The sequence below is a fragment of the Ambystoma mexicanum genome, chromosome 2p, assembly GCF_040938575.1.
Source record: "Ambystoma mexicanum isolate Mex_15411 chromosome 2p, UKY_AmexF1_1, whole genome shotgun sequence".
In the NCBI taxonomy this organism is placed as follows: Eukaryota; Metazoa; Chordata; class Amphibia; order Caudata; family Ambystomatidae; genus Ambystoma; species Ambystoma mexicanum.
In genome coordinates this window covers 872717146-872733277 of record NC_090923.1, presented here as the reverse complement: position 1 = coordinate 872733277, position 16132 = coordinate 872717146, and the positions used below count along the sequence as shown (strand labels likewise).

At 46.6% G+C, this 16132-nt stretch overlaps 1 protein-coding gene across 1 annotated transcript in view; it reads right to left on the bottom strand.

Annotated features, from left to right (window-relative positions):
- The window catches only part of WDR62 (WD repeat domain 62), a 2486568-nt gene that overhangs the window by 2134186 nt on the left and 336250 nt on the right, over window positions 1-16132 (bottom strand). The gene's annotated exons all lie outside the window — the stretch shown is intronic.

Here is a 16132-nt window from a genome sequence, read left to right as displayed (position 1 = left end):
AACAAATTATCATTTTAAACAAATATCCTTGACCAAACATTTCAAATAAAGAACATGTTCTGCAACCTGCAGCACAAGCGAGTTGCTGTGTAATGGAGTAAAGGATCCTGGGGGCTGGATTAAAGACATGCACCAAGAGATGCCGATCCCCCATAGGCGGCATATGGAGGATGACCATACCCATCCCCAACCGCCTAACACTCTACATTTACAACCACCCCAACATAGTCAATGTGATAGATTCAATTGCGATCTTACCAGGTATTTTCCACAACACAGCCCAAAAGGGTGGCCGCAGGCAGATGGAAAGGCCGGAGGTAGCTACGAAGGAAAGCCGGAAGCCACATAGGAATCAGGCAGCCACCATGACAGGGCCACCTGATTCCAACATGGCAGCCTCTCTTTGTTGTCAAAGCCTGCAGAGCCACAAGGTTGTGACAAAAAATCTATATATCATTAACACCACATAAGCAAACACAGTGATTCCACTTCCAATAGGGCCCAGGTGTCCTCGGTCCGAATGTACAAGTCAATTTAATGGCTATAAAAGGGGTCACGGCCTGGTCCAATGTGAAGGACTTTGGAAGGAAGTCAAAGGGGAGTAGGTTTATGCAACGAGCCAGCAAGAAGGAAAGGGAGAGGGACCGAGCAGGGGAGATGGAGAGCAAGAGATAATGGAGGAGGCATAGATTGCAGACGAAAGAAGGGGAGTAAGGAAGAGTGCAGAGGGAGACAGCGAGAGCACAACTGCCAGGTGAGGATTAAGTTGAAGTAGGAAAAGTTAAGAGGAGGAAAGAGCATGGGATAGGACAATGTGCAGGAGAGACAAAGGAGAGGGAGAGTTGGAACATTAAGTGGTTGGTGGAGAGAATTGGAAAGCCGAAGGAGAACAGTGGAGACAAAAGGACCGAGAACAAGAAGGTTGAGAGGGGGGGAGTGGACAGAGGGCCACAAGGAGAAAACCAACCCTGACCAACCAAGAGGACCAAAAGAAGAGTGCTGAGAGGAAGACGGGCCAGTGGGGCCCAAGCCTCAGTGCGGCCACGGTACATGTGCTACAAGGTGGAGAGTCTTGTTGACCTGGGCAGAGATTTGAAATTCCAAAGACAACAAAAGTCACAGTTCGCCCTTTGACAAAGAATTATCTGAAAGAAGACCTGTTGTGGGTTGTGCAAAATTTTGATTTATGCAACAAAAAAAGACTAATCGCATATATATCCACAACCCAGAATAAAGACTGTCATTCAAGAAAACTATTATGACCATCATGGAAATTGTGAGCAACCCTTAATGCCTGAAACTGGCAGTGGACACCTGATAATTTAAAAAAAGGCATCAGTTGTACATGCATATACAGTTGCTCATGCCTACATAATGCACCCTAAATAACTTCACTGGTGTCCACGAGGTGGATGCCACTTATTTGACAACTAAATAACTGCACACGTGTTTCGACGTTAGGAGTGAGTAGACACCCAATAGTCCTTTAGATAGGTATTAACACAGCATGTTATTGTTCAGTGCCGAGTGGGTCACACCTTCCAACATCTTCATCAGGCCTTGGATTCAAATACGCAGGTGTACATGTTGTGGGAAACAGTGAACCAACACTAGGCCAGACTTCTTGTATTAAAGAGTATTTAGGACCATATCAGTTTCCCAAACTTTAAAGAAAAGAGTGGCTTCCAAAAATGCATGAGATGCACCAAATGGTTAATTAAAAAAAAGAAAAATGTGCCATGTCCTATTTAAAACCAGCAAAGTGACACGCTTTAACTCAATGGTGAACCTCTAGGTGAATGCATTGGTTGCAAAAGTGGTGACAAGTCCCTTGAAAGGCAAGCAACAAAGCCATGTTAGAAGAGGTAATTAAACTGGTGGTGTTAGTACGCTCCATTGTACACCGCTGAAAACAGCTTGGCTTCCTGTGTAACTGTTTTGGTCGGTGTGAGTGTAAACAACTAGCTCAGTGCATCTCTGAATGAAAACGCCGGAACAAAGGGGAGGATAAATAGCACCCATAGTGTTGGAACCAAGTTACCATACAAAAAGTAAAAAATGACTGTGTATACATCATAGTGACAAAGGCTTCTCCGAAATCCATCTACGAACTGGCGGGTTTGAAGATGAGCATTTTAACCATGGCATAAAAGATAATAGTAGACGTGCACGCTGGAGAAAGCTATCCAGCTATGCATCATCTATAGAGGCTTACCCTAAGTGTGCTCAGTATGCAAATCAGTATCCAAATTGGTCGTCGTGTGCACGGAAGAACTGTGTAAGCATCAGTCGTCGTATGCACAGTGAAAGGACTATGTAAGCGGGACTATACCCAGGGACATTATGTATCAATACAGAGTGGTGACATAGAATAGAAATGGGAAGGACCAAAAAGTAAAGACCGCAAGAGATGCACAGAGATTAAGTAATGAAGATAGAGGCATGGAGCCATATTACGGACATCAGTGGGACTGGCAAGCCAATATGAAGTAAAATAAAAATACTTGCTTATTAAGAACCCGTTTTATCCATAACAAAGGCCCAGGTGGCTCAATGCGACCCAGGAGGGCATTTTCCGAAGCTTGAGCCAGTGGAGGGCTCTTAAACGACCAAAGCAGGTGGCTGGCTTCTAACCTAGCACACCAACATTGGCTGGGGGCATGATCCGGACCGAAACCTGAAAATCGAACCAGCACTGCTGGGGAGCAATCAACTCATCTGGACACCAAGCCACCACAGCCAGGGGAAACTTCTACGCAAAGGTCCTGGGATCGGGGAGTCTAAAGAAACTGAGTGCTCTGACCTAACCCGGTCCGCAAACTGTTGCAGACTAGTTCACTTGGACTTCAGACCAGCTCAATCAGAACATCGTTATTTTTTTTATTTAATATTCCTCTGACCCTTCTTGCTCTCCTTGGAATTGACACATTAAATAGGCAGAGTTCAAAGAGCAGGAGCTAAAACCAGCTCCTGGTGTCTGGCATCAACCAGGAAGGAGGAGCTATGGCTGTGGAACCAGCCGCATACCCAGCGCACCGCAAATCTAATTTCCACATGAGATCCACGCTTTAACTTTTTGCCCATTAAGTAGGATTCATTATGTTTATATGTGTACTAGATATGTCCTAATTCTTCTTTAGTAACCTACTCAAAGCTAATGTCCCATACGCATGTGTGTAAGGCACCAGTTGACTTGGGGAGACAAAAGTAGCGTCTGGTAGCAGCTATTGGTTTCAAGCTAACCAGGGTCTTCAAAGCTTCCAACAATTTGGAACCCTGAAATGGAGATGCATTCTTGTGGTTTCAAAATTTATCACGGCACTAAAGCCTATGTTTTGAACGGAATATTTAATTGTTTTAGGAATGTATTAGTGTTTTGAATCCTTCCTTGATCCCTTGGCCCAGGACAACCGTAAAAAGTAAAAGAAACAATCTTCAGTAACAACTCCATGGAAAGCAGCAGTATTATTGGAAACAGTTAAATCTGAAAAATGACCTTATTGGAGATTCAGGCTCTTAGCTCCTGCTTCCTTCAAACAGGCGAGTATGGAAAAAGAAGACTCCAAAAGACAAGTTGCCACAGTAAGACATTAGAATGCCAACTTGCATATGTGCATCCCCCGCTTTACAGTACTTTCTCTTACCCATTTATACCCATGACAGCCATTTCCATAAAATGTGTCGTACACAAGGCAGTTGTAATGCAGTATTTACATATGGGAGATGGGAAGGTGGGTGTGAATAAGCAAAAGCAAGACTAAGAACTGGAAACAATGCAGTTTATTTGTCGATCATCCTGCTCTCCCATCTTCCCAAAAGGTTTGAAGAGATTACAAAGCCAAAATGTGCTTCAAGTGAGAAAACAGCATCTACTAAGCAGCCCACACAGGGCTTTCCTACAGATTTCTAAAGGTGAAATAGGTCTCAGAAAATCCACCAATACTGCCTAGTTGCTGGTGAAAAGTGTGTGAAGTCGTTGTGACACATCTTTTGAATGTCATAAGATTTCAATATACAAGAGACATTACACCTGGCAAGGGAAGCTTTAGAAACCATATACCAGAGGGAAGACCAATAAGGATCAGAAAGATTTTTCAATAATTAACATGTACAATGTGTGTAGTATGCATAACATGGAGTTAAGAATTGTTTTTATCAAAACTGCCTTGTAGCCATTTTTCAGTTGCAGTTGGTCAGGTCACCACCAGACAAAGAAACAATACACACCACCAATGGTAATAAAGACACTACAATGCAGCAACAGCATCATCAATTATCTCAATCTCAAATTAACCCACAAAGCAATTCCAGTTTAGCAATCTCACATGTAGCAGCCACCACCCACACTCCTAATAAGAAACCTGGCACCATATCCGAGATGCCCTCACCAGCTACAGAATTCTACTGAGAAAGGAGTCACTGGAACAGTAGAGGAATCTCCATCACACAAGTCATCCTAGAAGTATCCACCACCAGCTCCTTCAAAGCACACTACTGCCACTTCCCCGCTCTGAGAGATACCATAACCCGCAATCTCTCTAACAAGCTTTCAAAGCCAAACGTACATGTCCCTCACTCACGCCAACAACATCTTCCTTGGTACTTCAAACTCCCAACTCTGGTACAAAATAGAGACTTGTATTTAAAAGACATCTGATTTTAAGACGTACAGGTATTCTTTATTGGATGGTTGGTTAGGCTGTGATGAAGTCCAGGATTTCGCGTTTGTTGCTCATTGGGTCAGGTGTGTGCTCGGTGAGGTTCATCATGTCCTTTATGTTGAGTAGTTCTTCTTGTGACAATGGACATCCAGTCATTGTATACAATTATATCTCAGGAAGAATCAATAGACTGTTAAGCAACAACACCAATATCCCTGTCTGAATTCATCGGTGAGTTAATGACTATTGCATTACCCAAAAAACTATTTGAATGTAATAAACAATTCTACCTGCAAATCAAAGGTAAGGCAGTGGGTGTGGCTTTTGGGCCGAGTTTTGCAGAGTTATATATATATGGCCCTGTTTGAGGATGAAAGTATCTATTCAGATGTTGACCCTTTCCGTTAACACACATCCATGTGGAAATGTTACATAGATGATGTTCTGTTAGTATGGCATGCCAACAGTGTTCACCTTCATGAATTCCTTAATTGGCTCAATAATTGTAAGCCCCAGATAACTTTCACTATGGAATATAATGCTCTCAAGGTTAATTTTCTGGTTTTGTGCCTCATGAATGTTGAGAACACCATAAAATGTATTTACCCTGTTTGTAAACCAACTGAAAGGAACCCAATCCTAGTCTAGCAGAGTTATCATCCGAGAAATCTAAAAGACAATAACCCAGTCGGACAATACTTAACATTACATCGCAACTGAACAGACTTGACTGATTTTCATCTAGGATATCCGCATTCTCATTAAAGACTTTGACAAGGTTACCCAGGAAAGCTGATAAAAACAGTATCAGAAGAGGGCCAGGTATACCCCGAGAGAATGCTTACTGTCAGGTCAGAACAGGCAGGATAAAAAACCCAGGATGGTGTGCGTGATTATCCTATTGATTTGCAAAGTCAAGGTATGTGTAATAAAAAAATATTGGCCCATTTTAAAGTAAACACTACAGGATGAAGAGATTCCTATGTTTGCACTTAAGCGTGAACTGAACCTTAAAGACACATTGGTGCACTCTAAATTTGAAATGAAAGTGCCTAGAAGTACACTTTGGAATCTACGTCCATTGACTGGACATGATGCGTGCGGTACATTTTCTGTTAGCAGATTCACTGAGAAAAAATAACCTTTCAGATCGGCGACAGAAACTTGGGAACTACGTGATTTAACAAACTGCAAAATGCTAAAAGTCACCTATTGTATAAAATACCCATGCCACCTTAGATACATCGGACAAAGAGGATAGTTAATAACAGTATATCAGAACACAGGTCGAGAATCAGATGTAAAGACGATTTCTTCACTTAAGACACTCACCAGATGACATCAAATAGTGGGTGGTAGATACTGTGAAAGGAAACAACAGCACTGAGCAATTGCTTTTTCTCAAGTAATCCCGTTGGATCATTTAGAGGCAGTGCCACATTTCATAGATGGTTATTTGTTACACCCTTTATAATTTCCCGATACCAATCTGTATAACTGACAATGCACATGTGTTAGGGAGAATTCTCTGTTAAGGCTAATTTCCCAAACCTAGTGAGTCCTCCAGCAGCTTTGCTGGATTTTTTTTTTCTCCTGCTAAGAGTGAGACTCTTTTCTTCCCACTCTTAGGCATGATTTGAGAATGTCTTTGACTTTGTGTGTGCTTATGGGCTATGGGGTATTTTTCTCCATAGGGCATCATCTGTTTTGTGTGTGTTACACAGCACCCTCAGTGCGGTAACACAGGGGTATCATAGTGATCCCCAAACAGACTCCATACCCTGGGATTGACTACTGTCTCCCAGGGCATGTAAAGTCACCATTGGCTTTATTAATCCTAAATTGTGAACAGAACCAGTACACACCAACATAGTGTGGAACTACTGGAAGGGGTAATTAGATTGCCCCTGGATCTGTCTTTCAAGGGGGCACTGTCCCGTCCCCCCGTGTCGAGTTTCTGACTGGTGGCAGTGGTTATCACTCGAAATATTCCACCGGAATGGGATTTTCCCATTCATTTTAAACGCACCACTTTTTGGTGCAATGTTAAAGATACCGCTGGTTTATTTATTTAATATTAAATCACTGGTTGGGTCTTTTCGCCAGAACTCTGTTCCAAAATGGCGTTTGTGTCCGTCTCTGTAACTCTGACCCAGGTCGAGCCCTTTGTTCCACTATTTTGGCGGGCTTCTCCACAGAAGCCCTCCAAATGGTGCCACTTTGTCTGGGGTCCACACAATGTGTGGTAGGGGGAATAGGCACCCTGGACTGCATTGCCTTGGCAACTCAAGTCGCACTCTAGTCTGATTGGCCCAGTGGTGAGCCGCCCGGCTCAGCACTTAGCATGTTTGAGTGACAGCTAGGCTGTTGAATGGGGTTTTTTTGCATAAAAGCAGGGCTTTGGGGACTGGAACTTCAGAAGTCACCACAGGACCTAAGAATCCGAAGAGGGAAGAAGCTGAGCCATCTGCAACGACACCACCGGTGAAGCCCTGCTGCAACTACCTCACCACTTTCCCGACGACAAGAGAAGATCTTCTGCCGGACGAGTCTTCTTCCTTTGAGCTGGTGGGACCAACCAGTTCACCCTTTTCGCCTTCCAAAGACGTCTTTTGGTCGAATCGCCCGTGCCAAGCACCCCGGCGGCCGGATAGCCAAGCTTCACCACTTTGACCACGAATAAAAGGAACGCACCTTTTATCGACGAACTCCGCGGCTGGTTTCATCCCTGTGCAGTGCAACGACTCCACGTTTCCTCCTCGACGAGATCCTCTCTTCCTGTGGTCCAAACAACGAACTGCAACCACTGCCAGGAACAATTGCCACTGCTGGAGGTTCCTCTCTCTTTAAGGTAGTGTGTCCTGCCTGGCCTCCCTTTCTTCGGTTTTCCCAAGGTGACCCTTAAATCCTTGGCTTCCCAACTGGGTTGGCCCCAGACCTTCTAACTTTACCTTCTTGAAGCACCCCAACCTTTTTTGAACATTCTACAAAGACTTTTAGTGCATTTTAAACCGTGTGATCCTGGGCACATTTCGCTTTGCTCCATTCAAAGTGGGCCTGGCCTATGAACTTTGGCTCTACAGTATATACTGACTTTATTCCCTTGTTTCGAACTCCTAAAAAAAGTGTTGGGACCCGTTTTATTTCTATGCACTGCCTTTCTCTCCCTTTAACTGAAATATTGAAGTGCCATCAGGTTACGCGCTCACATCTGTTTTAACAAATCGTGGTGTTTTAACTCCGACTTGTCTGATAGTCATCAAGGCAGGTGTGTATACTTTACCGGACTGTGTTTTAACTTGCTTTTGATTTAGAGTGCTAGTTATTGCCTAAAGTGTGTTTTAAAAAAATAATTATATACTTTTTATACAAAGCTCTGGTCAGTGTTTGTTTGCTCTACTGTGGTTTTAGCCCTATTGTGTTTACTCTATATACTGCCCTACTCATCTTGAGAGAGGTCTGACTGCTCAGCCACAGCTACCAGGTAAATCTGGGTGGTGCAGACTGCTACCAATTGGGTTTACTGCTTACTCCTGTAGTCCTAATCTTTTTGCAGTGCCCCCTAAGGGAACTGCACAGGATTCTGCCTTACAACATGTGTTTATTTATTTATATTTATATAGCGCGCAGACAGCCCAGGGGCATTGTGGCGCTGTTACTTGCAGGAACTTAGTTACAGGGGGCACAGGATTGGTAGCAGTCGTTGGCACATTACGATTGCTACAAACAGATTAGTCATTACAGCTCATGCATCTTTGGTTATTACATTACAGGAAGTTTATTGGCAAACATGGTGCTGCGAGAGACCTTATGTGAAGAGGATGGTTTTCAAAGCTTTCCGGAAGGCAATGAGGGAGGGCTCACCTCGGATTGTGGGAGGTAGGGCATTCCAGTGTGATGGTGCGAGATAAGGAAAGCTGGATCCTCCAGCTCTGGCTCTTTACTAGTGGCACACAGAGCATGTTGGTATATGGTGACCTGGTTGGCCTTGAGGAGGAGACGGGGCGGATTCTTTGTCAGAGGTAGACCGGGGCGGTGCAGTGGATGCACTTGTGGGCCACTGTCAAAGCTTTGAAGAGGATTCTTTCCTTTATTGGTAGCCAATGGTCTAGTTTTCTGGCCTCAGAGATGTGTTCTCTTGTCGTGATACCTTGGGCAGCGCAGAGGGCATTGTTCTGTACAATTTGTAGCCTTTCCAGGTTTTTGTTGGAGGTTCCTAGGAAGAGTACATTGCAGTCATCTAGCCTGGAGCCGGTGATTGCTCTGGCTAGGTTTGTGCAATTCTCTTTGGAGAGGAAGGGTCTGACTGCGTTGATCAGTTTGGCGTGGTACGCAGCTGAGGAGGCTATTGCGTTGACATGTCGGTCCATGGAGAGGTTGGAATCCAAGTAGACACCAAGAGTTTTGACCGAGTCCGAGACAGGTATTTTAATGGAGTCAATGGTGAAATGACTGAATTGGGAGTCTAGATTATTTAGTGTGTCGGGGGAGCCTACCAGGAGGAGTTCGGTCTTGTCGGAGTTGAGGTATAGTCCATTGTCTGCCATCCAGGCTTGGATGGTGTTGTAGAGGTTAAGGGTCAGTGAGTCAGTGTCATAGTTGCCGGTGAGGGTGAGGAGGATCTGGGTATCGTCAGCATAGTTGGTGTAGGAGATACCCATGGCGTCGAGGATGAGGAAGAGGGGTCGTATGAAGATGTTGTAGAGAGTGGGGGAGAGGCAGGAGCCTAGGGGCCCACCACAGAGGATGATGGTGGGTGAGGCGGAGGCTAAGTCAAGAATACTTGCATGGTTCTGTCTTGTAGGAAGGACGTGATCCATGCTGTGGCCTCAGGGGAGAATTTAGCAGTGGCATAGAGGTGGTGGCATAGGACGTCATGGTCTATGAGGTCGAAGGCCGCCGATAGGTCAAGAAGTAGGAGAAGTGCTGGTTTGCCCATGTCTCTGGCGTCGTCCATCTGGTTATTCAAGTCAAGTAGCGCAGTTTCAGTCCCGTGTTTGGGGCGGAAGCCAGATTGTCAGAGACCTAAGAGTTCATTCTCTTCAATGAAGTGCTGAACCTGCAGATAGGCTGCTTTGTCCAGTATTTTGAGGAGGAATGGGACAGTGGTGATGGGTCTATAGTTGTTAGGGGATGTTGGATCAAGAGTTTTTTTTTTTTAATAGAGGGCAGACCCAGGCTTCCTTGAGGGAGGCGGGGACTTTCCCGTGGCAAAGGATTATCTGATGACCTCTGTGTTGCTGTTTATCACGAGTCCCTTTACAATTTCTTTAACATTTCTATAATGGTGCCTGAATACACTGACACATGCCAAAGAGAATACTGGTGTTTGATGTTTCCATCCATAAGGGGTCTGTTAAATATATTAATTGCATATGTTGAATGTTGCACTCCATTTTGTATTGTTTTTTTATATAACAAAGTACACATGCATCCGGTGCATTTTGTCTGTGACCAATTGTATACATTGTTACTGTGAGTGAGACAGCAAAACCTTTTTTGGGATTATTTGCAAATACACTTGGTCAGCCTTCCAGATTATTGCACTTCACCTGCACTCTTTCAAACTTCATATACCTCTTTCATGAGGAATGCTATGACCAACCAAGCCTTCTATGTAAACGGTTTTTGTAACTTTTGGTCCCTCGGTTTTGATTTTCGAGCCTGAACAATACTTCAAATAGGTTATCTGCCCTGTTTCCTGTGACCACAGCCTTGCAGTAGATATGGCGGTCTCATGGTTTACATTTATGACGTCATCGTGCCACGTTGTAACGTGATCAGGTAATTGTGTGTAAAGATGGATTGATGGCGTCCCTTGAGACGCTTCACTCCATCACACTCGCTTTAAGCGGACGCGTCTCCCCCGCATGACTAAAACTACCATTTGGTAAGAAGTCTTCCTTGTTTGTGGGTGATGTAGGAAGCAATTTTTTTTAGCTACTATTTGACTCTACGCTTACTAGACCTTACTTCTTATTTGTAGTTGGTGTCCGTGCAGAGGCTTCTTTATCGATTCAGTTGCTTGTCATTTTTAGCAACCATGCAGTAGCATATGTTCCACTGGGGTGAACAGTACCTCCATTTGGTAAGGCATTTGGTAAGGCATTGTTTTTTTTTTAAATTAATAATGATGCGCAATTTCACCCTAATGATTGATAACTTACTGGGCCCTCCTTTTGATTTGTAGCTGGTGCAGAGGCCACTTATCTCTGCAGTTGCTGGGAATTTGAACCAAGCAGCAACATTAACCCTGTGCATACATACCTCGTAAATACTTTTTTGAGGTATGTGCATTCCATCGACATTTCTGACTTGTATAGGTTACCATTTAATGAGAAGCTCTGGTTTTAAAACTGACCAAGCTGCTTTTTTTCAAAATCAAACTTTTTGGGCATTTTGATTATTTGAAACAGTACAGGCCAACAATACAGCACAATTGAACCTGCTCCAACAAACATTTACCAAGTTACTCTCCCTCCACCCCGTACGAGGACCCATATTTCTCAAATAAGGCGAGCCACATGCCTTCAATATCGGACCTGGACTCGTTCAGGAGGTGGGTGAGGAATTCCATCTCATCAATAGCTCTGGTCCTTAAGACCCATTCCTTTACCACCAGTAATCTCCCTCCTCTATGCCTACACCAAAAGGAGAACATATGGCGAATCCCATCCACCCCTTTTATCCTTGACAGAACCTCCCTCCAATATGTCTGGACCCTTAGGCGGCACCACCACCACATATGTATATAATACCATCCTTCCCGGTGACACTTCCAGCAGTGTGGGTCATACCACTCTCATTCGAGCAATCCTCGCCGGGGGGGGGGGGGGGGGGGAGGGTGATGGTGCCATCTATGCAGTAGCTTCAGGGCCTGGTGTCTATATTGGAGTGATGTCGTGGAGCGGTTGGCCACCCTGTACATCCGTGCCCACAACGCGTCCTCAATGTCTCTACCTAGATCTTGTCCCCACTTGATTCTGGGCATGTGGGGTTCCCTGGGATTTGCCATCAGGATTCTCCTATACAATCCCGCTATGAGCCCCTTGGATACCCTCTGTGTGATCAAATCGCTTTCGAAACCCGTCAGCTCCCTCCTTAAATTTACACCCCACCTGTCCTGTGTCAGAATCCCTTTCAGTTGTGAAGAACTAAAAGGGGACAGTTTGTGAAGTCCCAGGGCCTCCTCCAGTCTACCCAAAGAGATAAAGGTGTCCCTTTCCCAGAGCTGTCCTGCTCTACTCAATCCAGCCTCATACCAGGATTGGAAGGCCAGAGGTTCCTCAATCCCATCCCTCAATGGGGGAGCCCCAGATACAGCTCAGGGGAGATGGCCAAGACGTGAGACATCGGTTATCTCCACCCTCCCTCCATTTGGACCACAAAACCTCCAGAACCGGGTGACACAGCACCCTCCTCTGAATACGGACCCATAGCCATTCATCCAGTGTGACAGGGGACAATACTGCGTTGTCCATCACCACCCATTGCTTACCCGAGAGTGAGTCGAAGTGGTCCCCTAGAACCTGCAGTTGGATCGCCCTGTATTATGTCGCCAAGTCAGGAAAACCCATTCCCCCCTTTTTTGGGAGAATCTGTGTTCTATAGGCTATCCTGTGTCTAGCCCCTGCCCAGAGAGGTCTCAACATCGCCACTTTCACCTACGCGAAGGACACTGGGATCACTACAGGCAACATCTGGAATAGGAACAGGAACTTAGGGAGCACCACCATCTTTATGCAGTTCAAACGTGCCATCTATGACAATCCCAAGCCTGACCAGCTCTCCATATCTCTTTTTGTGTTCGAGGTAGCGAAAGGATTCCTCCTGCACCTCAAACGTTAACCCTCCAATGTATTCCCTCTCTCTGTCCGACAGCCTCCCTGTCGTGAATGCCACAGACTTTCCCAGGTTGACCTTAAACCCCAACAGCCTCCCGTATTCCTCCAAACTGCTCAGCAGGAGGGGAACCGATTGGGACAGTCTGGTAATGTAGAGCAGGGCATTGTCAGCAAAGAAACTAATCTTACAGTGAACCCCCCCCACTGCCGTTATGCCTCTGATCTGCTCGTTACACCTGACCGCCGCCACCCATGGTTCCATGACCAATGCATAGATCAACGGGGACAGTTGACACCCCTGGCGTGTACCCCTCCGTAGTGGGAAAACCTGCAATTCCATCCCGTTGACCACCACTGTGGCCATCGGGTTGGAGTACAAGGAGTTCATCCATCCGATCCACCTTGGGCCCATCAATAGGGTCACGAAGACCTCCCCCATAAAAACCAGTTCACCCAATCGAAGGCAAACAGAAGTACCCCCTCCTCCTTTGCCTCTGGGGCCCTAAGGACATGGAGTGTTTTTTGCATATTATCCGCTCCTTGCCTGTGAAGTACAAAGCTTGCCTGTGAAGTACAAAGCCCGTCTGGTCAGGGTGGACCAAACGGGGGAGGCAAGACTCCAAATGCGACGCAAGGACTCTGGTGAAAATCTTGGCGTCCATGTTGAGGAGGGAAATAGGTCTATACGAGGCACAGCTGGCATGGTCTTTCCCTGGCTTCAGGATCACTGCTATGAGAGCCTGGAGAAACTTTGGTGGTATTGTACTACCCTTAATAGTTGAACAGCCTGGCCAGGGGTGTCGCCAATATGGCTTCATATTGTTTATAATAATCTGCGGTGAAACCATCGTCCCCGGGGCCTTCCTGTTTTCAGTGTCCGGATGGCCCCCAAAACCTCCTCCTGGTCAGGTAATCCCAGGCTGCCCCCCTTTTCTTGCTCTGCCGAGTTGGAGTACAGTGCCCCATAATATTTAGCGAAGCATGTCACAATCTTCTCACTCCCTTTGATGATACTTCCACCAGCGTCCCTTATCCCCTTTACTCGCCTTTCCGCCCTGAACCCCCTGACCCTACTTGCCAGGAGGGTCCCTACCTTTATCCCCCTTTTCATAGTATATCTGCCAGGTGTATCGCATCTTCTTTACCACCTTCCCCATCAGAGCCATATGAAGTTCCTGTCTCTTGTCCCTCATCTCCCCCAGGAGCCCAGCCTCATCTGCGTCCCGTTGGGTCAACTGTGAACATAGCATTCTCAATTCTTCGCATATCCTATTTTCGATGAGGCTGCTTTCCCTCCTTTTGCGTGACCCCTCTGCGATCAATAGCCCCCTAAAAGTTGCCTTGGCTGCCTCCCATACTGTTGCCATCATAGTCTCCCCATTGTCATTGGTTTCGAAGTACGCCCCTAGCTCCTTCCCCATGAAGTCCCTAAACACCGGATCCCTCAGCAGGGTGTCATTACATCGCCATCGGGAACTCCAATGGGGCTCGGTGAGCAGCCAGGTGGCCACTACCAGCTCATGCCCTGACCATGTGATCGCCTCTACCCTGGGCACCCCCAACCTCCTCTACCCTGTCTCTCAGGGTCAGGAGGAGGTCAACCCTTGTGTATGTCTGATGTGGGGGAGAGAAGAATGTATCCCCCGGACCTGGCATATGGCTCAGCCCGACATCCGCCCATAAATGATCCTGCAGGAGGTCTCGGAAAGCCAGGTTGTCATTGGTAGCGACATTGGCACAAATCACCACTGCTGACCACCAATCCAAGGTGGGGTTCTGCACCAGGTTGCAGTGTGCACCCCCCACCCCCGGAATATTGCGCCCTCCACCCACCCATCAAACATCCTAAATACCCGACTTAAGAACCCGAACTGCCCTACGTTGGGTGCGTACAGGGTGGCCAGTGTGACCTGCATCCCTTCACAGCTTCCCTTTTTACCCAGGAATCTCTCCCAAACCCCTCTTTACCTGGATCCCCATCAGTCGAATTGATTTATCCAGTAGGATCCCCACCCCTTCCTTCTTGGAGTGCCTATTAGAAGCCCAAAAGTTCCTACCAATCCCTCCGCCCCTTCACTGGTAATTCTATGACAAGACTGGAGGCGAGCATTATGCTTCATCTTCATTTATTTCTACTCTTCAGCAGTTCAACAAAACACAAACCATGAAAAGTGTAAAACAAACTTTTCTTTTCTTTTTTAAAACTACAACATCCATGAGTCTCTGTAGTCCATGCCCTTTCCACCAATCACAACCCACTTCCTGTGCTTGGACTCCTCCTCTTCTTTTACTGCTCTTCAAGCAGATAAGTACCATTTCTTCCCTCTCCGTATGTCAGTGAATGTATTGACTGAGTTTTGAGTGGGAGACATATATATATATATATATATATACACACACACACACACACACACACACACACACAATTGTAGTAATTTTTTCATAATGTTATGCGCATGGTCCTATTGAGCGTTAGCATTAAAGTTTAGGTGCTCGTTACGGCACGAGGATTACGCGGGAGAATGCCCGAAGTTTCTGTCAGGCAGGAGTTTGTTCGCGAGGATGACGGCCCCGTGTCGCAATCTCGGCACGCCAGTGGGTTCAGTCAGCCTCGTGGATCACACAGCGCAGGCCACGCCTGCATCTGTGAGCTGGCCCCCACTCTCGCGTAGGCGGGGCCGGCTCCCGCGAGGCACGTAGTGCGGCCAGAGTGTTCCCTAGGCAGCAGCCCCAACCCGTGGGTGGGCAGAGCTACCGCGAGCCGAGTGGAGAGCCCAACGCTCTTAAGCGTTGGGCTCCCACCGCGGGTGGGAGGAGGTAGACGCGTGTGTCACGCGTTGCAAGACGCCGCATTTATGCGACGTTATCTACAGGGCACTCCGGCACCAGTACGCACATGCGAGCAGCACTTTGTTATTGATCTCAATTAAGAGACCTTTTCATAATACAGCAGTCATAACGATCGCGAGCGCTGTGTTTCCGAGGGAGCACATAGAGGGACAGCAGTCCACGTGATAAGGAGCTGCAGAGGCCAAGAGTCTGCAGGGCTCATACACTGCTAGTTAGCAGAGGATAGGCGCTACAGAGAAGAGGGCTTCACAGGAGCCACAAAGAATCACATTTAAGGTGCAGCCACTGAAAGTAAAAAAAAAAATAAAAAAAAAGTAAAACGACTTTACTGACTCTGAATCATCAAGAAGGGGCAGTGGGTGTGCTAAGACACGTGGTTCAGGTATTTTAGGCACACAGCACACCAGAATGTCAGAATTTGAGTGGAGCGAGGAGGAGAAGTCTCAGGACCTCGCTGCTAGCTTTAAGCAAGTGCTGGGAAGCTCCCTTATTGATGCAGAGGGCGTCAGACCCCTACAGGAGGGGCTGGAGGCACTGGAGGTTTTGCTTTCACAGTCTAGTAGCAGCACCAAAGACTGGAAGCGCACGCCCATGGATCCCTTGAAAGAGGGACACAAGGGGAGTACACTAGCCCTCAAGAGGAAATCCTCTGACGACCCCCGGGGCTCTTTGGAAGGGGCAGCAGATAAGGCCCCAGAGGTGCCTGACGCGTTTGCGAAGCTGAAAGGGGCGTATCTGCAATGGCAGGCGGTGCCACGCCTCATGACCCCCGCTCCA